Source organism: Dermacentor albipictus, unplaced genomic scaffold, assembly GCF_038994185.2.
Source record: "Dermacentor albipictus isolate Rhodes 1998 colony unplaced genomic scaffold, USDA_Dalb.pri_finalv2 scaffold_13, whole genome shotgun sequence".
Taxonomy (NCBI): Eukaryota; Metazoa; Arthropoda; class Arachnida; order Ixodida; family Ixodidae; genus Dermacentor; species Dermacentor albipictus.
In genome coordinates, this window is record NW_027225567.1 from 3,172,318 (window position 1) to 3,194,724 (window position 22,407).

Consider the following 22,407-nt stretch of genomic DNA (forward strand, 5'->3'; position numbering starts at 1 on the left):
AGAGAAATCGACAACATCATCGGTGCCAGCGAGCCACTGGGATGTTGTCGCTGCCTCTTGAAAAGTGCGCCACTCTTCCCGTCGTTTTTTTTTTCTTTTTCCTTCTCGCTGTGCGCGACACCACCTAGGGACGACGCAAAGAACCTAATAGTTATAAATTGCAGTAGTCACACGTACTACTATTTGAAAACGTGTTTGGGCTTGAGAAGAAAAAATACATTTTTTCAGATAAAGATTTCATTCAATTGGAAGACGAGAAACATTTGGCTTTGTAGTATACTGTTTGCAAGCAGACGACAAACGACGGAGGTAAACTTCCGGGGAGGTCACCGCTTCCTGATTGGCTGCTCTCTCCGCCCCGCTGTCACAAATTTTGCATACTGCAACTTTGTGACGTTGCAGCAACTGAACAGAACGCGTATCGAACAAAATATCTCCGATCGCGCCCCAGGTTGCTGCTTGCTGTTCGTCCTCCCCCTTCGGCATACACGTGACAGGTGCCCAGTTTTCCCGCACGTAAAGCATTGTGCTTGAGAGAACTGCCACTGTGATGGGGAGTGGGCACCACCACAGCGACCGCAGGTACTGCCCTTTGTCGCCAACTTGTTGACTGCCGCTTCCGCCGACGGGAGCCAGTCGCACGGGAAATCTCGCCGGAGTCCTTGGCGGCAGCTTCCATTGCCAGCGTTGCCTTCACGGCGTCGTCCAGCGAGGTGTCGGGAAGCTCCAGGAGTCGTGTCTGCATGGCGGGGTTGTTGATGCCGCAGACGAAACGGTCCCAGAGCAGCGAGTCCAGCTGGTCGCCGAAAATGCAGGCACTCGCTAACCCTCGTGGCGCAGCAACGAACCACCCGAGGGTCTCTCCTTCCCGGCGGCTCCGGTTGTTGAAGCGGAAACGCTCCATTAGTGTGGACGGTGCTGGGTTGAAATACGAGTGCAGTATGGCGAGCAGCTCACCCAGCGTCTTAACGTGCTGCGTGGCTGGCTTGAGAAGGTCGAGCAGGAGGCTGAAGACGCGGGTGCCGCAGCTGGCCAGGAAAATGTCCCGTTGTTTGGCCTCGGGTGTTCGTTTGCCCGGAAGAACACGTGGACTTGCTCCTCGTAAATTTGCCAGGCGGACCCATCTTCCTCGAACGGCTCGACACTTCCCTACAGCGGCATGGCGGCAGCAAAGGGGGGCGGTGTTTCGCCGCTCTCGGCGGCGTGGGACGATCCGTTGGTGCTCATCGCCAGTGTCACGAGGATCCCATCCTCGTCGCCAGTGTCACGATCCACCCGGGTTCGTGAACAAGGGAGGGCTCGAGGCACCCTCCGTTGGACGGACGCTCCGCAGCGTGGTGGTGCTGAACGATGACTGACCGCCGAGCAGCCGTGCTCGTCGGTGTTCGTTGCGGTGCGGTGACCAATGTTGCCTGCCGAGCTTGGCAGGCCACCGAGCCTGGCGGCGAACGAACATTATGCCTGAGGGGGCGTCACATGCTTGCTACAGTTACTATCAGCTAAGAAGTAACGTTGGTACTCCTCAACCATTCACACAGTCGTCTGCAAGGGTTATCCAGGGTGTTGTGCTAAATGCATTGCGTTGCTTTGTAGGAGTGGCTAGGACAGGTTGCGCACTTATAGCCCCAGAAGTAATATTTTAGGTCTCTTCTGAATTTTGTGTTGCCCATTCAATGTGGAGGTATGTGGGCTGCGCGTTGACAATGCCCGTTCTCGTCTCAAGCACCCCGAATCGCCCCACCCCTTCCTTTTTTTTCTCCGACATGCTGTGTCATTTTGATTGCGTGTGAAAATACCTGGCCAGGTGAAAATTTTCACCCGCGTTCCTGCTGCTAATAAAGATTAAGTTGAGGGCAGGCTTTGAGTTAAATCTGTTTTCAAACAGTGGAGGTGGGATTCTACACCTTACCAGCATCTGAAATTCCACTGAAGCAAGGTTCAATATTTATAGTCATGGCTACAGTCTGCCCCACAAGCCTGAAAGGATAACCATCCTGTACCATGCTCGGCTTTCCCTCATTCAGCATGTAGCCATGCATCCCATCTTCCCTTGTTGAATTTGGAAAACTTATTATTGAGGCATGATTCCACAAAAGTTCTAAGCTGGGCTAGTTCGTTCACATTCAGCATAGCAAACAGCACAGACAACGAGAGAAGTGAAGGAACAGGACAGATGCGCTGACGATCAACTAAATTTTACTTGCATTGTAAAGTATATAAGGCACATGATACAATTAAAGCACAGCACTATCTGTTAGTTGCTCAGCCAACCGGCAAGAAAACTCGGTAAAAGCAAAATACTCAAAGGGCAATAGCATATATGGCAAGAACAAGACAATCTAACTGCAGATCTTATATGGGGCACATCGGAACGTGCATTAATGAGACTGGGTTAGCATCCTAATTTAGTTAAAGGAACATCAGGTAGTGACCTAGTTACTTATTGCAACACGTTTGGTTGCTTGCAGCTGTTTCATGAAGTAGATGTGTTGCACTAAACAAGTGTGTTCTACTTATCTGCCGGTGTAAATTTTCCACAGCAGCATAATAGTGTTCATGATTATGCCGTTCCCGAAAATTTACACCATCAGCAAAGTAGAATGCACTTGGTAACTGCAGTAATAGCTCTGTGTTTGTCTCGCTGAGCTCTGTGCCACCAGGTGGCTGCACCATGCAGGCCAGCCATGTTTCCGTCCCCACTCGTCCGCTATTTGACCTTATCTGCCAGCGTTTGGTGGAAGTTTTAGCGCGTCTGGTATTCCGGTAAATGCAAGCGGACTGTGTGTTTTGCCAGATGGGTAAAAGTGCAAGTATAGAGGCTAGAAGGTTATCCTGGTTTCGTGAACGTGCGAGCCGACGTGAAATACTCTGCTATGCTCTGGCAGATGGCGCCAGCGTTCACTGGCGGGTTGCTCTTGCAGGCTCCGGTACGCTTTTTAGCGGACACTCGCAAGTGACCTGCGCTTTCCGCCGATTCGCAAGTTCAGAAAACAGGCATGCAATAATCTATGAGGGCCAGTTAAACTTACAAAATTAGCACGCACGCTTATCTCGACGAGCGGTGAAATAAAACTGTTTTGGGCTAGTTCGCCCATAGCTGGTTATGACGCCAGCGTAACTGAGATGAAGACACACAGAAACGAGACGGTGCGCTTGTCATGTGTTTCTATGTGCCTTGTCTTTGTCTGTTGTGCTGCTGTTTTAATGAGAGTGACGGAAGCTACGCAAGGAGCCGTCATAAAATGGGGTTGGTTTTTTTTTCTACGGGTGATGTGACACCAATCAGCCCACAAAGTGGTGAGAGGAAATTGAAAGCATTCTGTCCGTCTCGTGCATACAGTTTATTGCAGCTTTACAAAATTGTACACTACGGTCCGCAAAAACGCTGTATGGGGAGTGCTTTCAAAACCTACGTTAGAAGTCTTTGTCTGTTTGTTTTATTGCACATCGAAGGTAGGTATGTACAAAAGCGAGGAGCATTTTCGCGACTGTCGTTCTACTAGCATCGCTTCATTTTCAGGAGCTTCTGCTTCTCTTTGTGTGTCCCGTTCCATGTTCTTTGCTTTTGCAAAGAAGTGCAGCCTCGTCAGTGCATGGAACTTTAATATGTTTGTTGTCAAACTCCGCCCATGCTCACTGTAATCCACTTCTTTAGGCTTCACTCCCTGAAGGAAATGAAAAAAGCAGACCATGCTTTCAACACGAACCTGATTCCTGCTGAAATACACAGTAAATGTGTCCTCAACTTTACATTTAGAGCGACAGAAAGGCGCAAAAAGGTGAGGCGTGCAGACAGGACACAAGAGACGTGGACAACACTTCGCAATGCACATTTTTTCGTGTTGTCCACTTCTCTTGTGTCCTGTCTGCACGCCTCACTTTTCAACTTTACAAACAAGCTCCTCAACAGCTTTGGAAGGGTAGATCAAGCCCCCATGATCAAACTGCCTTGTTATTATGGGATTTCCATCACAATCTGCTTGCAAGGGCAAAATACAAAGGCGAGAGGCACACTCTGGGCGGGGAAATTTTTTTTAAAGACTTTTGACAACCATAGCCAGCTATAAAATATACTAATCTACTGTGACTGTGCTTTTTGACACAGTTGTCATGATCCAGCTGCTTGCCTTATATTTTTAACACAGATTCTGAACACTACAAATTGTCATCATCCAATATCTGAGCAATAATTTCTGTTAGGTCAGCCTTTCGTTCTCCAACATCATATGGTTTTAAGAGTGCGGTTACAAAGTCTCCTGGTGAGTTCCCATTTTTAGGAGGCCTTGTCAGACTAGAATGACAAGCTGTTTATTATAAAAAAAAGCTGTTCAGGTAAAGGATGTTTGTTACAACCAAAGGATTGCCTTACGACACCAGACATATTTTCCATTTTCTCCTGACTAAGGGCCAAACAATAAAATCTTCCTTACCTCAGTAAGGGAGCTTTCATTGTGGTGAGGCCACCTTATGTCACTCTGACAGCTTCCTTACTGAGGGGCCCTAGGTGAAGGCTTCCTTGGTGCTTCCCCAGCGTAAGGTAGCTCCGAAGCTACCTTCATGCGTTCTTACGCCGCTCCTGGCCCTGAACGAGCGCTTCACCTCAACGCATAGCCACGTGACGTTTCCTTGCGCATGAGCGCTGTCTTCAACCTGCGGAGAAGCGCGAGCACGGTACGTCTTGCAAGGCATGTTCGTTTCAGTCACGGGTGCGGCATGAAAGCGTTGCTAGGCGTTGCTTGGCGTTGTACGACGCCGGCGTGCCAGCGTTGCTGGAGCACATCAGGTTTTGCACTGTAATATGGTACTTTTTTTACGTTTAGTGAGCAAAACTAGAAAAAAAACACCCACGCATCTCTATATTAGCTCTTCAATTGAAAAATTGTGTAAGGATGCAACATTTTTTTATTGAATAATGGTGTTCGCGTAAAGCTTTTAAGAGATCAACTCGAGCCCAGACATGCGACAACCACTCCTTACATGAGGACGGGCGAAGGGAGCTCTCCAGAGTACGCTTGCTTCCTCCATCGGTCCTTCGCTGTAAGGACGCCTTACGTAAGGTCAGGAAGCGCTCCAAGGAAAGAAACATTTCATTGTTTAGGCCTAAGATTAGCAGTTAACAAGTACTTGCAGCCTAATGAGCTACGTCAAGTAGTCTAAAAGGGGCAGAGTGCCTTTTATAGTCACGTGCAGATCAAGGGCAGTTCCTGGGCTAAGAAATCCACCACCATACTTGGCAGCATAATCTACCCATTCTGCAAGGAATGCACGCAATGAACTCTCCAACCTTTCCAACGCTTCACAAGCTCTTTTGTCGGCTCAGTTGTTCTAAAGTGCTTGTCCAAATTAACTTTATAGAAAGAAAACCTCTAGTACCTCCTCGCTAAATAGCTGGAAAGCTAAGTTCATGCACATTTTTTCAAACGCATTTGGAAGAATATGCGAGCGGGTAATGTTGGCATTGCTTTAATAGTTAGTGAATCCATGTCCAAGGCATTGTCACAGAAGTTCAGCACGTCGCATCGCACTACGCCGTGGCACTACGGCGTCAACGTAAATAAAGGCTGGAGCAAAGGAACTAGGTCGATGCACGTGCTACCCAAAACTGTCGACGGCTTGTGTCTGCATTCCTTCTGCTAGCGTTCGGTAACCCGCCACAGGAGCGCAGCGCCCTCTTCGAACAACCCCGCCAAGCATCCAAACTTCACCTGCATCACCCCCGAGGGCTCTGTGGTCGCTTCGCATGCGTTAGCTGAGAGACGGTGGGAAAGAAGGACGAGTTGGCTTTACAGGATCTGACGTCCCTATTTTGTTTGTTTTTCCTTTTATGAAATAACTACTCTCGAACTCCGATGGTGTGGCTCGCGTCTCGTTCGTGCGCGTACCGTATGCATGATGTGGCCCCCGTTTGTTTTTGGCGAATGCTTAGAAGCTTCAAGCTGCGGACACTGCGGTGGGCCAGGGCTTGATGACATTTGTTGCCCAGCTGCTGGTGCTACTGCGACGTATTTGGAGCAACGGTAATGCCCCAACCACTGGCACGCGCCGGAAAGCTTCGGCGCGCGCCGAAGAGTCAAATGCGTCAAAAGCATCGGTCGGGAACACGGCGAAGCGGAACGTCGCGCAGCGATTATGTCTACTGCCGATGCTAGAAGTTTGCCGACGCGCGGCGAAGCTGCGCCGGCGTGCACCAATGAGAGGCTGCGAAGCGTCGCAGGCGTCAACCAATCGGAGGCTGCGGAGCCTCCGGCTGCTAGGCCTGTAACGGCCGACCATGCGAAGGCGCCGGCACCAACGATCGGCCGAGTTCTTTGGACGCGCGACGCGCGCGACAGTGTTTCTGAAAGACAGTGTTGTACTAGTAGGCCGACAACGACACGACCGACCGACCGAAGACCGTGGGTTGTGACAGTGCGACATGGATCCGAAGCGACTTCGAAGGACGCCGACTAATCCAACTTGCCCACTGGGTTCCGCCGGGCTCAGTGCGATCGTCTGCTAAAACAGCCAACCGAATCACGATTGCCGCAACGTCTGTGCTTGTTGTATGTGTATTTTGGTGTGCTCAAAGCGAATGGAAACATGTTTACGAGCTCCGAAGTCTGGATAATCAATACTCGCCGATCGCGGATGTTATTTACGTTACGCGTAGGCCTAGCGCGTCCATCGAGTTCGTAACTGGCGAGTGAACGAACTCACCTGAGAAACTCTGTCAAAGGAAATGAATTTTCAGGTCCGTTTGGTGCTGCAGTGTTTTAAAATATGGCACTCCCGACTTCGTGTGATGTGTGATGTGGTGAATGAACCATGTGGAAGTTGGGTTGGTCAACCGCGGCGTGTTTCGTATGGTGTCGGTTGAATCAAGTTTAACGGGCAAGCTCTGCGCTGTTTCCAGTGGTAAAGATAACTTCCGAAAGCGAAAGAGACTAGTAGCCGAACTATTGGAAGTACATAATCAGCCGTGCCGCCTGTTTCAGCTGACACTGCGCTCTTCTATTCGGCATGTGAATCCACTTCAGTACAAGTTCACTGTACTCATTCACTCACTTCTTTCAAGTGCGTTCGTCTTTTGGGCTAGTTGGGGAGAAATCGCTCGTGTAGCAATCAAGAACACTGACGCACTGAAGCATACGTGACAACGCAGTCATGTTTGAGTCAGTGTGTCCTTATTGTTGAGCACTGCAAAAAGAAATTATCTGTTTGCAACGTGTGCCCTGTGTGCAGTGCATAGCAGGAACTGCATCATGCAAGACCTGTGCATGTAGCAGCGTATACCACGATTGCTTCGATGCCCGCTTCAGAAGCAGCAAGTACTGAGTCAATGTAACTTGATTTTGAATTGATTTTTTATCTCACTTTTTGTTTATGGAAAGTGTAGATGGTGTGAGTGCATTGTGGGGAAGGTGAATAGGTGTCATCAGTGTTTTGTGCATTCGGTATGCTTAAACTGCTGGAATCCCTTCAGCTTCTACTAAAATGTTTCTTGCTGCGATACTATTAATTGTAGTCAGGACAAAGATCTACTCAAAACCAACTTACTAATGCATCTGCACAGAATGTGTTCAACAAGTTAACACTTCCACAACAACAATATGCCGATGCACAGCTTATGTGCTTACAATAAATACATTCCGTAAAGGTGAACGACTGGGCCTACAATATCAAACTTTCTAGTAGCACCGTAAAAAGTGCTGCCATACGTATCAGCCACAAAGAAACTGCTGCACGTCCAACCTTCTTCCTTGGAGGCAATTCCGCAAAGACTGTTCGGGCCCTTCCCATTCTGGGTGTAACATATAGCTCTTCTCTCAACTTTTCCGCATATGTCACCAGCACTGTATGTAAGCACCGGCCCATTCTTGGGTTTGTGTCCCGTGTCTCCCTTCCCTGATGACCTGAGGTTTTCCTAGCACTCTACACTTCTATCATTCTGTCACAACTTGAATACTGCTCATCAGTATAGTTCTCGTACCAAACTCGCGACGCTAACAAACAAGCTTCTTCAGCGCTGGACAATACACACCCTTTACTCCCGTCTTTTCGGTTGTCACAAGCTCGTGCCAGCCTTCGAGGATTGTCTCAAACCCCCCTAGTAGCACACCCTGCAATACCAGCGCTACATTGCACTAGTCTATACTGCAGGGTGCTTAACGACTCTTTGGACAGCACTAATCTTTCTTCAGTTTGTCTGAAGAAGTGGTCAGCACAGCCTGAGTCCTCATCGCGCCTCTATGGCCCGGCACCACAACTCCATGATTATATCTGGCATACAGAGCTTTCTCTCCACCCCCCTGGCGATTTAGATTCTCCTTCCTTGGAACCAGACTGAATTGGCACTCCTGTGTGTTGTGCACCTGTCGAATGTGTGCATGTGTGCCGTGCTGTGTTATTGAGCAAGTGTGTGGGCACGTGGAGGGGAAGTGTCTTCTGCATCCTGCAAATTCCTGCTCTAGATGGCTGGTTATCAGATGCTCTAACATACAGGCATCAGCTTTTTTTTTAATCTAGTGTGCCAAGTTACCACTAAGCTTATTATTATTATTATTATTATTATTATTATTATTATTATTAGAATCATCACTTTGATCACATTGATTGTGTTGAAGCCAGCGTGACACATAATTCAAAATATTTCTGGAGCTTTGTGGGCTCTCTCTTTCAAAAAGAGTGCCAAAGATGTACGTCTTCTTCATGAAAATAGTGGTGTTGTCTCGAACACGGCTGATGCCTTTGCAGAACATTTCTGTTTGCTATATGGTGTGAAATATGCTTCAAGTAACCTTCCTTCTCAGTCTGGCGCAGTGTATGCTAACAGTCAATGAAAACCTCGTTTCCAAGTATATGAAGTGCCTTAAACTTTGCCTTAAACTTTCCCTTTCTTGTGCTGTTGAGGGTATTTCCTCCACAGAGCTTAACCCTTTGAGACGCTGTCTACACAATTGGGCACAGCAGGAGCGTGCATCAATAGAAAAAGCACTGATGAAAGTAATGGTATTTAAAATGTGTTTCATACATCTTGAAACACTTATTATTGGAACTGTGCTACAATCTTGAATAACGTGCAGAATATTTTAACAAAATGAGTGGGAAGGTAGACGGCTGGGTGTTGTTACTCTGTGTCAGTATGTTGTATGTAGCGGGTTCACTTCTTTCATTGTTTTTTACAATGTCGTGCACCAGGCATAATTGTCAAGTGGCTGGATAAGTGCTTTTCAAGCTTTTCAAAACACGAAATAGTACATGTTCTCATATATTGTGTTCCTGTAGTGAGTTTTCGCATGGAGTCGAAATTTTGTGAACTTCACAAAACTCGCTAAACAATTGAAAATTCTTAATGTTTGCTGCAGCTGTACACTTTCTACGATTCTGAAGATGCAAGAGATGTGGTGAAAGCAACTTTTCAATCAACGGGATAAAGTGGTGTCTGAAAGAGTTAGGGCGTATAGAAGCATACTTGTTCCCCGTTCTCACAAGCATCTTCAATAGTTACCTAAAGTGTGGTAGCTTTTCTAGCACTCGGAAGGTAGCATGAACATTGCCCATGCACAAATCAGGTGCTAGATGTGCAGTTACTAACTGCCGACCTATATCTATCCTCTTCAGTGCGTCAGGTGTTGGAATCGATATGGGATTCCACGCTTTCTGTTAGTGCTAAGAGCATTTTAATGAATGAACAGCATGACTTTGTGTGCCGACAACTTAAAACTCTTTGTGACTGTCAACAGTGTTCACCACTGCATCGACTTCAAAAAAGACATTTTTTCACTCTCAAACTGGTGCAGAAACAATAAGTACAGCCGCGGCCACGCCTGTGTAGAGCGCGCGAGCAGACGGCCTTGCTCTGCAGGGCGACACCGTGTGGCAGTTGCGGGATCTGACGCACTGTGCCCAGGAGCATGCGCGGCCTAATAGACATGAAGGTCGGCACACGCTGCTTTAAACCATAAATTATGTTGGTAAGCGCACGTGTTTTGCCGGTTGTGCGCATTACCTGAGGGCGCCATCTTACTACGCGCGGTGACAAGGGAATTGCGCACCGGAGTGATAGCGTGTGCGATTCTGTCAGGGCACTTGATATGAAAAACTATATCTTCACCAATCCCAGATAATGCTATCGGCCAATGAAATGACAGCATCGCATGCGTGCTGCCTATATTAGACATAGAAGTCAAACCTTTTCGCAGAATTTATTCGCAATGGCTCCCAGACTCACAGTGGATGAGCGACGCGCAATTGCTATTATAGGGCGCACAATGTCCCAAAGAGCGATGGAGTCGGGCGCGTGTTATCAGCTGAAACGCGTAATCTTTTGGCATGGCTATACCGATAGCGCCCTGAGGAAGCATAGATATTCGGTTAAACAACTGCCCGTTTCAACGTTGCCACTCGTGCAATGTAGATCTGCATGTCTATTAGGCCGCGCATGCTCCTGGGCACAGTGCGTCAGATCCCGCAACTGCCGCACGGTGTCGCCCCGCAGAGCAAGGCCGTCTGCTCGCGCGCTCTACACAGGCGTGGCCGCGGCTGTACTCTTAAATGCTTCCAACACTATGGCATTAAGTTATATGCACAAAACGCACCATGTGAAATTTTGATACACCCTATGTGATGCTCCACTCTTTAGGGTCGATGAAATGAAAGATCTTGGCGTGTACTTCGACAAAATGCTAAGCTTCTCTTCACATAGATAATCACATAACATGCCCTTCATTCTCTTGGAATTGCTTGCCATATATTGCATGATTTCCACTCACCTGTTGTGTTTCTGAAATTCTGCTGTGTGCCTCCAACTACTAGAGTATGCCTCTGTAGGAGGGGGTGCAATGAGCATATCAAATTCTGACCTCACTGAACGGATCCAGAATAAATTGATATCTATCTTAAAGCACCACTTTTGTCACTCGGCGCCCACAGTTGAGCCTTCTCAAATATACTTCAACTCGCACCTCTAGATTCAAGTCTTAATTAATCACACCTTTTGTTCCTGTATAAGGTGGTCCATGACATTATACATTCCTTAAAGCTTCTTGATCATATGCATTTGTTCGTGCTGCAACAGTATACCAGGTAGCATTCTACATTCGTTGCCTGGGCTTGTTACAAGATTGTGCTAATAAGACTCGACTCCAAAACATACTTCAGGGTTCGTTCCCTGTGTTTTGTGTATCTGTAGATAATCACGTAGGATTACCTCCCTTTTATTTTTCCGTGTTTCCCTTTTTGCCTATTTGTTGCTCTATCTTCCATTTTTTTGTCTACTACATTCATGTTTGCTGTACATTTTATCTCACATAGTGCTCGTTAAGAGCACCAGTACAGAGGCTCTCTAGCTGTTCCTGGGCACTACAATAAAAATTTGAATGATTGATTATTATCATAATATAAAATTGTGGTTTTTAAGTATGTACTAGTATACTATTTCATTGCAGTAGCTTTTGTGCAATTAAAAAAGGGGCATGAATTAAGAAGAGAGAGCGAAAATGATAAATGAAAGGTAGGGAGGTTAACCAGGACTGAGCCCGGTTGGCTACCCTACATTAGGGAAAGGGGGACGGAAAGATTAAAAGAAGAGAAAGTCCACTGGGGATATCAGTCGGTCACTCAGTCCGGATCACAGACGCTGACTCAATCCGGTATCTTTGAAATATCGCAGCAGCGCTTTTGTGGCCTTTTGTATGTGCGATATGCGAGGCCATGGTCCCAAGATCTTGTTCAATGTGAACGGCTTTCCATCTAGCTGATTGAGAGCTGTGCAGAGGTGTTGCCTTTCATCTTCAAAAGATGGGCATTGGCACAGTAGGTGTTCTGTGGTTTCCTCGACACGCCAGGCATTGCACTCGGCGCTATCAGCCATTCCAGTCAAAAATGCATATGCATTGGTGAATGCGATGCCCAAACGTAAGCGGCACAGCACTGTTTCCTAATTTTGCAGAAGACCTGATAACAGCCGCAGTTGCATAGAGGGATCGAAGGAATGCAATCGATGTTGAGTGAATTCAGGTGTGTGCCACATCCCCAATGTCAAAGAGTGCGCTAGCTTGCCGAAGTGTTGGGCTGCGTCGGTCAGCGATAAAGGTATAGAAACAAGGGTTGCTCCTTCGTGGGCTTTCCTAGAAGCTTCGTCAGCGAGGTCGTTGCCGGAGATACCGCTATGACCAGGCAGCCACTGAAACACGACGTCGTGTCCTTTCGTGATCATGTGATGGTGCATTTCTCCTATCTCCGACACGAGCTGTTCACATGACCCGCGACGAAGAGATCACAGAAGACATTGTAAAGCCGCCTTTAATCGCAGAATATTGCCCACCGATTCGCCGGTTGCTTATTAATATAATCAACGGCACCTCGGAGGGCAACGAGCTCCGAACCGGTCGATGTTGTCAAGTGAGAAATCTTGTATTGGATGCTTAGTGATCGTGATGGAATAATCACTGCGCTAGTGGAGCTGGTCTGAGTGGAAGAACCATCCGTATATATGTGGACTACATCAAAGTAGAAAGTGTGCAAACAATCCAGAGCTGCTTGCCTCAAGGCCAAGGTAGGCCTTCTTCTTTCTTATCCCTGGAACCATAAGACGCACTTGAGGTTGTTTTAAATACCAGAAAGCTGAGGTTGAACGTGCTGAGGGTGTGAAGCCCGATGGTAAGGAGGCATGATGGATGCTGACCTTGTTGGAGAAGGACGCCTGTGGTCGTCGTTCTGGCATGAATTAAGAAAGTGCAATAATATGCTAAGTGCCTGATCATATGCATTTGCTATTAATTTCTTCTGATCTTTAATAATGGCTGGCTACTCTATGCAGTGGTGTGAAATAAAATAATATGCCACAGCAGTTATTGCGTACCTCACAGAACATATTGAACATATCTTTCTCAGTAAAACATCATAGCAGGCTGAAAACAATAAACTGCAATTTTTCTTTTTGTGGTGAAGAAGTGTATAAATTGTTAAAATAACCTGTTTATATATTTCTTATACTATGCAAATGAGCTGCTCCCATACATTCAAATAAGTGCTTCAATAGTACGACGTGGCAAAAGGCAACGAAAGACTCCTATTAAAACCCTCTAATTCTCAAGCTTGTATTATCTGACGGTATGTCGTTTCATTAATGTAAAGAAAGACAAACTTGATATGTGGAAACCAGTTACAATATAACATGGCCCTTACACTGTGAAAATATTTTGTAGCAATACACTCAATATTAAGGCCTCCGGATGCGGTGTTGATGCATCAAAACAACCTAGAATAATAGAGATGCTCCTAGGGATGGATTTGCAGAATCGAAAATTGGGTGGAGACAAGATAGGAATTATACATTTTAGTTATTCAAGTTTTTTTTTTGTGTGTGTGTGTGAGTGCTACAGGTGTTTCAATTCTGTTTTGCTGATTTTTTCAGAACCAAGTTTTTCACGTTTCTCTCAAGCACCAACAAGCATAATTATATTGACACGGATGCTTTATCTGTATCCGGTTACCGTATTTCACCGGATAAAAACTGTTAAACGTTATCGCTCGGTGCAGGGTGCGCCTGAACGTATCGGAAGTTTCACGAATGTTATCGATGGTTCTGTTTGTTGTCGACGAACCTTGCTAATCTTATTGCATACGCGACATGAATTGTGTTGTACTTTCTGAAAGGCACGCGGGCACCAGCGAATAGGTCGTAACTTTCTAGGACTGACGTATGCAAACCGACGCGCTTGACCCGCAGATGAGATTTTCGACGATTGCTGACATTGCTCGCCGCTATCGTTGCGATTGAGCCGGCACTATTTATTTACCGTCCCTACTACGTGGCAATATTTCCAACACAGATTTTTTCAGTTATACATTGCACGCCTAATTCTCACATAGTTGGCTGTGCAATAAGCTACCAAAAAATGAAATGGTACAACACTTTTTGATATATGACATCGTCGTGCAGGAGTTTGCAAAGTGATCTTGCAGACAGACAACGCGCGAGCGCAGATGTCGATATTTTGTACACCATTGTTACTTCAAAAATAAAAACACACTGTTACGGCAGGCGTATATTCATTATTCAAACGTGTTTTTTATATCTAAAAGCACATATAGATCACTAACTTATTGTTTCAAGCTTAGTTTACCGCAGGCTGTTTTAGGCCGGACTTTGACGGATGAAGACGGAATAGTCCAGCAACAGTGCGCCGCAGCCGAGGAGCGAGCTTCGGCGCGCGTCGGAGCTTTTGTCTAATGGCTGCGCGCCTTCTACCTCCGACAAACGCGAAACGAAGCGTTCGCTTGTCGGCGCGCGCCGAAGCTTTCTGGCGCGTGCCAGTGGTTTGGGCATAAGTGTCATGCGATTACCCGTTCTCTTGCTGACACGTAAAAAACCGGTTGCGCATTCGAGGTGGGGTCGATGTGATCTCGAAATTCGAAGGAACACGAATTGTTGTCACCGGTCCCGCAGTGATCGCAGGATAATTTATTCGCTCGTGCCTTCAATAATTACTACAGCAGTTCCTACGCGTTGCACCGATTTAAAAAAAAACAGCGACAGCTTCCACGCGCCAACAATGCACGCACTCAACTAATGTGGATGTCGTCCTGTGATGTTTATCGCGTTCTTAAGTCTATTTTTCTTCATCTCTATGCCCCTCTTATTTACCTGTTCAGCGCATGGCTGCATTTAATTACCTTTCTCACTGCTCGCACTGACCGCGGTAGGGGCGTCAGAGGCTTTCATTCGTTGCAGTGAGATAACGAAAGCGTATTTCCTTCCCTTAAAGCTTCTTAGTAGCTCCTTTGCGAGCCGTGGAGTTAAATCATACAATGCGTACGTTGTGAGCGAGCTGGTCAATGAACCCACTTTGCTGCTGCTGCCAGCGTTGCGTGCCCAGCAAAAACGGTGATTGGAGACGACGAAGTCAAGGATCTTGCGCCAGCTGTAAAACCGTCCTCCTTGTGTCTGACTGCTGATACTGCTGCTTATCACGCCTTCTGACTGACTGTCTGACTGCTGACTGCTGCCTTAACACGTGACAAACTGGTGGAGGTGCTGGGTAATCTAATCTATGCACCAAACCCCTCCGGCCAGCAGGAGCTCCAGCCCCGTACCGGTGGTTACGCCTGTACAACGCACCAGCAGAAGGATCCGTGGACAAGCCCTTGAGTTTGGACTCCTTACATAAAACGGCAGCTCCGACCACCCCATCCGGTATGGAAAGCACAACGCCGATTCATTGTACGCTATTCAATCCGCGAACGCCGAATCCCTTCCACGGCGCCATACATGACGACGTTGAAGATTGGCTGGTGCACTATGAACGTGTTGCCGCGTTCAACAAGTGGGATGACGCAGACAAACTGAAAAACGTCAATTTCAGCTTTAACGATGGCGCACGTGTTTAGTACGAGAACCGCGCAGATGCCTTAACTTCATGGGTAGAATTCAAACGCCGGATTCTTGAGACGTATGCGAGCCCTGATCGCCGAGAGCGAGCTGAGCGTGATCTCCAGTCCCGTATACAAATGCCGAACGAGGGTGTCGCTATGTACGTCGAGGACATGACGCGTCTCTTTCGACGAGCCGACCCCTGCATGTCGGAAGAAAAGAAGGTGCGGTACATGATGCGCGAAGTGAAAGAGCAGCTGTTCGGCGGTCTCGTGCGCAGACCTCCCAAGACTGTGTCCGAATTTCTTTCCGAGGCCATCACCATGGAGCAGACTCTTCGCCAGCGGACACCATCATACGGACGCCAAGTGAACACTGCCTCACCTACGGACTTCTTCGGAGCTCTCGGGGGTCACGTCGATTTCTTTCGAGAGCTCATTCGTCCCGTGATCTGCGAAGAACTCCAGAAACTGTCGGTACATTCACAGCCGACGCTCAGCTCCTTGTCCAGCGTTCTCCGTGACGAAGTCCAGCATGCGCTAAGAGAACCACCCTTCAACAACGAAGGTCGACCGCTAAGAAATGACAGCCCACATATATCATATTCGTAAGCCTTGAGGCAATCTGCCCCACCTCCCTCCCCGCTTCGCGACGCGCGCCCGACCATGCTAGAGCTCGTCCAAGCTGCCTCGTATTACCAGGACTACCGACAGACCCCGAGGAAATCAGACGTGTGGCGGGCACCTGATCGCCGTCCCCTTTGCTTTCACTGTGGCGAAGCTGGGCATGTCTACCGACAGTGCTCCTATCGAGAGCTCGGACTACGCCGATTCTCAGCGAACTCGCCGTGACCTAGGTTCGGCCAGCGTCCTCCTGAAATTGAAGAATACGTTGCCGAGCAGCGCAGGTGTGCATCAGCTCGACACCAGTCACGCTCCCCATCACCGCGGCGGTTTTCTCCGACTCGCCGTGCGTATTCAAGCGTGGTGCAGGGTCGGTCGCCCAGCCCATGAGGGGAAAACTAACCACAGCGACCCTTAGGGGCGAGGCCGCTCAGTCTGGACGTGCTCAAGGACCCCTACTGACGCGTACGCGGACCGACGATACATCGACGAGGACAGTACCTGCTGATTACGGAAGAATTTCTTTAGACATTCCTGTACTGTTTGACGGTCGTGAATTGACTGCTTTAGTGCACAATGGAGCGGATTATTCTATAGTCAGCGAAAAACTGGCCACCCTTCTGAAGAAAGTGACCACGCCTTGGAATCAAACGCCAGTTCGTACAGCTCGCGGGCACAGCGTCACACCACTCGGCATGTGCACGGCACGAATACAGATTCGCGGCTCTACGTTTGTTGCCAGTTAGAGCATTCTCCCTCGGTGCTCTCGAGACCTAATCATCGGCATGGACTTTCTCAGGGAGCACGGCGCTATCATCAACATTTGACAACGCCTCGTCACTTTCTCGACAAAGAGCGCCACAGCGACGACCAACACCATCCACCCTCGAGCATCTCTTCGTGTCATCGATGACGCTGTCTCGTTACCACCGCGTGTAAGTGTCGTGGTTCAGGTGGCATGTGACAAGCTCATACACGGTGAAGCGGTCGTAGGAAGCAATCGCTCTCTCCTGCTTTCTCATGGTGTTTGCGTAGCAAGAAGCCTTGTGGATCTCCGCGATGGCACCTGTGAGGTTCTTGTCACCAGCTTCAGCTACGAACACCGCCACCTTTTCGCCGGTACTGTCACCGCCTACGCGGACCCGATCGCCGATATGTCACTGAGTGTTTTGTTTCCGAGGCAATTGGCACTGCTGAAGCATCTCTACGCAACTTCGACATTAGTCCAACGCTTCCTGAAGAGAACAGACAACCCCAGCGCAAGCTGTTGCTTGAGTTCCACTCTTGCTTTGCACGGTCGTCGAAGGTACGTCAAACATCGATTACGAAACACCGTATCATCACCTATGACGACGTGCGCCCCATACGGCAACAGCCTTATCGTGTTTCCCCGACCGAACGACATGCTGTTCAAACGCAGGTGAAGGAAATGCTTCAAGACGGCGTAATTTCGCCATCATGCAGTCCCTGGTCATCGCCAGTCGATCTGGTTAAAAAGAAAGATGGCACGCTTCGATTTTGTGTAGACTACCGGAAGCTAAACAACGTCACAAAGAAAGACGTGTACCCGTTGCCTCATGTCGACGATTCTCCGGACAGGCTGAGGCACGCGAAGTGTTTCTCCTCTATCGATCTGAAAAGTGGCTACTGGCAAATTGAAGTAGATGAGCGTGACCGCGAGAAAACTGCTTTCGTAACTCCGGACGGCCTTTACGAATTTAGAGTACTCCCTTTCGGCCTCTGTTCCGCTCCAGCCACATTCCAGCGAATGATGGATACCGTTCTCGCTGACCTCAAATGGAAAAGCTGCCTCGTCTATCTCGATGTTGTAATTGTCTTTTTGGAAACTTTTGACGAGCACCTTCGACGCCTTCGGAATGTACTCGAAGCCATTCGATCGGCTGACCTTACACTCAAGCCAGAGAAATGCCATTTCGGTTACGAGGAACTGAAGTTTCTTGGTCACGTCGTAAGCGGGGCAGGTGTTCGGCCCGATCCCGAGAAGACTGCTGCCGTAGCAGCTTTTCCCGCTCCAACCGATAAGGAAAGTGTGCGACGATTTTTGGGCTTGTGTGCATATTATCGATGCTTCATTGAAAATTTTTCGAAGATTGCAGATCCGCTATTTCGCCTTACGCGTGACGACACGCCATTCCTCTGGACTGATGAACAACAGACCGCCTTTGCGGAGCTACAACGTCGTTTGTCTTCTCCTCCCGTGCGCGGTCATTTCGATGAGGATGCTGACACAGAAGTACGCACTGACGCCAGCAATATCGGTCTCGGAGCTATCCTGGTGCAACGACAAGACGGGACTGAACGAGCTATCGCCTACGCGAGCCGCACCCTGTCACGGGCAGAGTCCAATTATTCCACCACAGAGAAGGAGTGCCTCACGGTTATTTGGGCTACCACAAAGTTTAGGCCGCATCTCTACGGGCGGCCATTTAATTTTGTGACCGACCATCACGCTTTGTTCTGGTTGACCAACCTCCGAGACCCTTCTGGACGATTGGCACTTTGGAGTCTGCGACTCCAGGAATTTAACATCACCATCGTGTACAAGTCAGGCACGAAACATGAAGATGCTGACACGTTATCACGGGCACCATTTAAATCTCAGAATCCTGACGAGGAAGACGACAGCGCCTTTCTGGGAGCCCTCAGCGGGCCGGATCTGCTCGCTAAACAGCCATCGGACGCTGTGTTAAAACCCGCCATCGATCACTTAGAAGGCGGCATCGCGTCCATTCCTCGCCCACTTTCGCGAAGGTTGTCGTCATTTTGCCTACGATGGGGCATCTTATACAAAAGAAACACAGGTGCCGACGACAAACCACATCTGGTAGTAGTTCCTCAAGCCCTTCGCGACGACATCCTATTAGCCTGCCACGACGAGCCGACATCTGGTCACTTGGGCTACTCAACGACTCTGGACAGGGCATGGCAACTGTACTATTGGACTAGACTGACTGCTTGCGTCAAACGCTGCGTGAAAGGATGCCGCAAATGCCAGCTCCGCAAGTCACCACCCTTTAAGCCTGCAGTCCTTCTACAACCCATCGACCCTCCGCGTACGCCGTTTGATCAAGTTGGAATGGACCTTCTTGGACCATTTCCATTGTCTTCCTCCGGCAATAAGTGGATCATTGTCGCAACTGACTGCTTGACGCGTTACACTGAGACGAAGGCACTGCCACGCGGGACAGCATCTGAAGTTGCCCAGTTTTTTATGCATCACATTGTGCTTCGGCATGGCGCACTGTCATTCATCATCACTGACCGAGGGACGGCATTTACGGCAAAGCTTCTGGACGACAGCTTCAAGCTGAATTACACGAGTCATCAAAAGGCCACTGCATACCACCCTCAGACTAACGGCTTGACAGAAAGACTAAACAAAACACTGGCAGACATGATCGCTATGTACTTGGATGTGCAGCACAAAACGTGGGACGAAATCCTACCGTACGTAACGTTTGCGTACAACACTGCCACGCAGGAAATTACACGCTTCCCGCCATTCCGCCTCGTTTAGGGTCGAGATGTCCAAACTATGCTAGACGCCATGATTCCATATGAAGATACCGACCAGCTCGACCAGTTAGCTCCTGACGTCGAGGAGTACATTCAGCGCTCCGAGGAAGCAATAAGGTACAATCTTCACCATCAAAAAGTGACCTATGAGTCTGGTGACAAAGTTTGGCTTTGGACACCCATTAGACGGCGAGGCCTCAGCGAAAAACTCCTCAGCAAGTACTTCGGACCATACACAGTACTAAGGCGTTTAAGCGACGTGAACTATGAAGTGATTCCAGATGGAGATCTGCCATCGCCCAAGCGCTGTTTACCACGCGCAGAGACTGTACATGTGGTCCGCCTCAAGCCGTATTTTATACGGTGAAGTGTACTAGTGAAACAACTTTTTTTTCTTTGCTGTCATCGCGTCTTCCTCCAAAGAACTGTGAAGCGTTTTTTTTTTGTTTCCGACCACAGAACACATTTTTCCGTGTGCATTTCCGTATGTGTGCTAGCGCGTTTCCCCCCCCCCCCCATCACCACACTTTTTTTGTCTTACCTAATTTGTGTAGTTTCCATGTACGTTTTCTGTTTGAGCATCGAGTCGATGCTCCATTGGGAGGGGGATAATGCCACCTAGTGTTTTGAGCCAACGTTGCGTGCCCAGCAAAAACGGTGATTGAAGACGACAAAGTCAGGGATGTTGCGCCAGCTGGAAAACCGTCCTTCTTGTGTCTGACATTTTCGTGTCTGGCTACTGATCCTGCTGCTTATTCTCGCCTTAGCGCGTGACAATATGCACGTCTGTTGCTTTCATTCATAGATCATGTGCGTAGCTTTGCAACCATGGCCGATATTGTAAAAACAGCAAGAAGGCAGATGACACAAGTAGTGTGTCTGCTTTAATTGTTGTCTGTGCTGTTTTTAGAATATCAACCAACTCCACAAACTCGTGCTGTTTACAGCTAAAACGTGCTTTTTCTTGTTGCATGAGGAGCATTTTCTTGTAATTGAGTAGCGTTGTGAATTGTGCTCTGCCCAGATAGCTGACCGTGTGCAAATTTGCCTAATTTGTTTCACTTTGCTGCTGTCTTTACAGCTTCTGCTTATTTCTTCTGCCTGCACCTTATATTTGTTGTGTATATCGAGACCTCGCCTGTCTCTGTCTTGTTGAAGACAAATAGCCACAAGTACTGGTCGCTGTTGGTTTGTTTGGTTTGCTCAGTCTGAGCGTGGTATGTATATCCATTTGCTAAAAGGGTATGCTGTGGCGTCTAATGCAGGTACTGCTCATCTAAAGGTAGATTTAATTAGTAGTGGTTTGAGTGATGTATGACACCAGAGAGTTATTGTTCTTGAAAGGTGACAAAGCTGGTCGAGAAATTTAAGATATGGAGGTGCTTAACCATTTAAGTGTTCTAAGTTGCCATGAAGTATTACACACATTTATAATTATAGTTGCAAAAGACATAGTAGAAGAAGAATCCAGAAGTTTTGCTGCCAGATGTCTTGAGACAATAAATTGTAGAGAAAGCACTATAGTGTGAGCTGCCAATGATTGTCGTCAGCTCTAACCCATTTTTCTAATAGTCACTGTTGCTTCATTGTCTGTTCCCATCACATGCTTGTTATAAATAAAAATTGAGCTGCGTGATTCCCCTGATTTTTCTCGCTCATAAGATACAAATGTTTTGATTTCGGCTGCCTTGGTGCCTCATTGTAGAAAACGAGTGTTTATTAGCCAGTTGTCAGCTTCTAAGATCATGTGCTTTGTAATAATGTGGGTGTTTTAAAGTATATTTCATATCTGCTATCATGACTGTGAGTGCTGCTGCCTAGCACTCCCAGGGCTATGCTTAGTACACATGCGCAGCTATCCAAGAAAATTGACATTGGGACAACTGCCGTTGAAGCTCACTTGGTAGAGCATTGCAAGCACAGGGCAGAAAACATTGGTTCAGCTTCGTTGTCTTTTGTGCAAAGCATTATCATGATCTGTCTCCTGGTTTTTTCGTACATCCAGTCAGATAGGCTCAATAATAGTTAGTAACGTGCCTGATTGTGGGTCGTTAATCTGGGTCCTTAGTGCAGCCCAATTCCTCACCCATCATGCTGCAGATACATGCATAGCGCGCCAGATTAATCTCACTGGTTCTCTCGTAGCAGCTAATTCTTTCAAATGGTGTGTGACACAGAGTTTGGTATTCAGCCGTTTCACCTTATCGTTGCGACATTCACAACAACTTTAGCTGCTCATAATATCATTGAAGTGTAGGTAAAGAGCCTCTATGTTGTGCCTGTTAACAACATGCTCCATCATGCTGCAGCGTTATGCACATTAGCTTTGTCTGGAAGCCACAGCTGTTGCAATGTGCTGCACCGCAATGCATCTTGGTTATGTGGAAAAGCTACCATTGTTGTTACGCGCTTTACTGTTATACGCGTCAACCTTGTGGCAAAGCCGCTGCACTTGCAATGTGCTGCACCTCAAAACATTTCAGGTACGTGGGAACGCACACTTGCATGTGCTAGATTTGAGAATTTTTATTGCAAAGAATTATTTCTTCATACCAAGCACAGTGCAGTAGGCAATTTTACGTCCCGACTCGTTTCGGTCTTTTGCATTGAAAACAAAAATATGTTACAGTGAGCCCGAACCTGTCTCCCAGCATAACAACCTGACGCTCTAACCATTTCACCACTGTCGTGCACATACTTCTTACTCGCCAATGCAATGTTGTGTGTATGGGATAGTGGCACGTGTTATACAGTGCATAATACGTGTCAGAGCATGTGTGCATGTACAAGTTGCTTATCAAACTGAGAGCATGTCAGTCTCCCATTCTTCCTTTGTGGCTGGACTTCGTGGTGCTTTGTTAGAATGCAACACCTTTGGGATTCGCTCACATT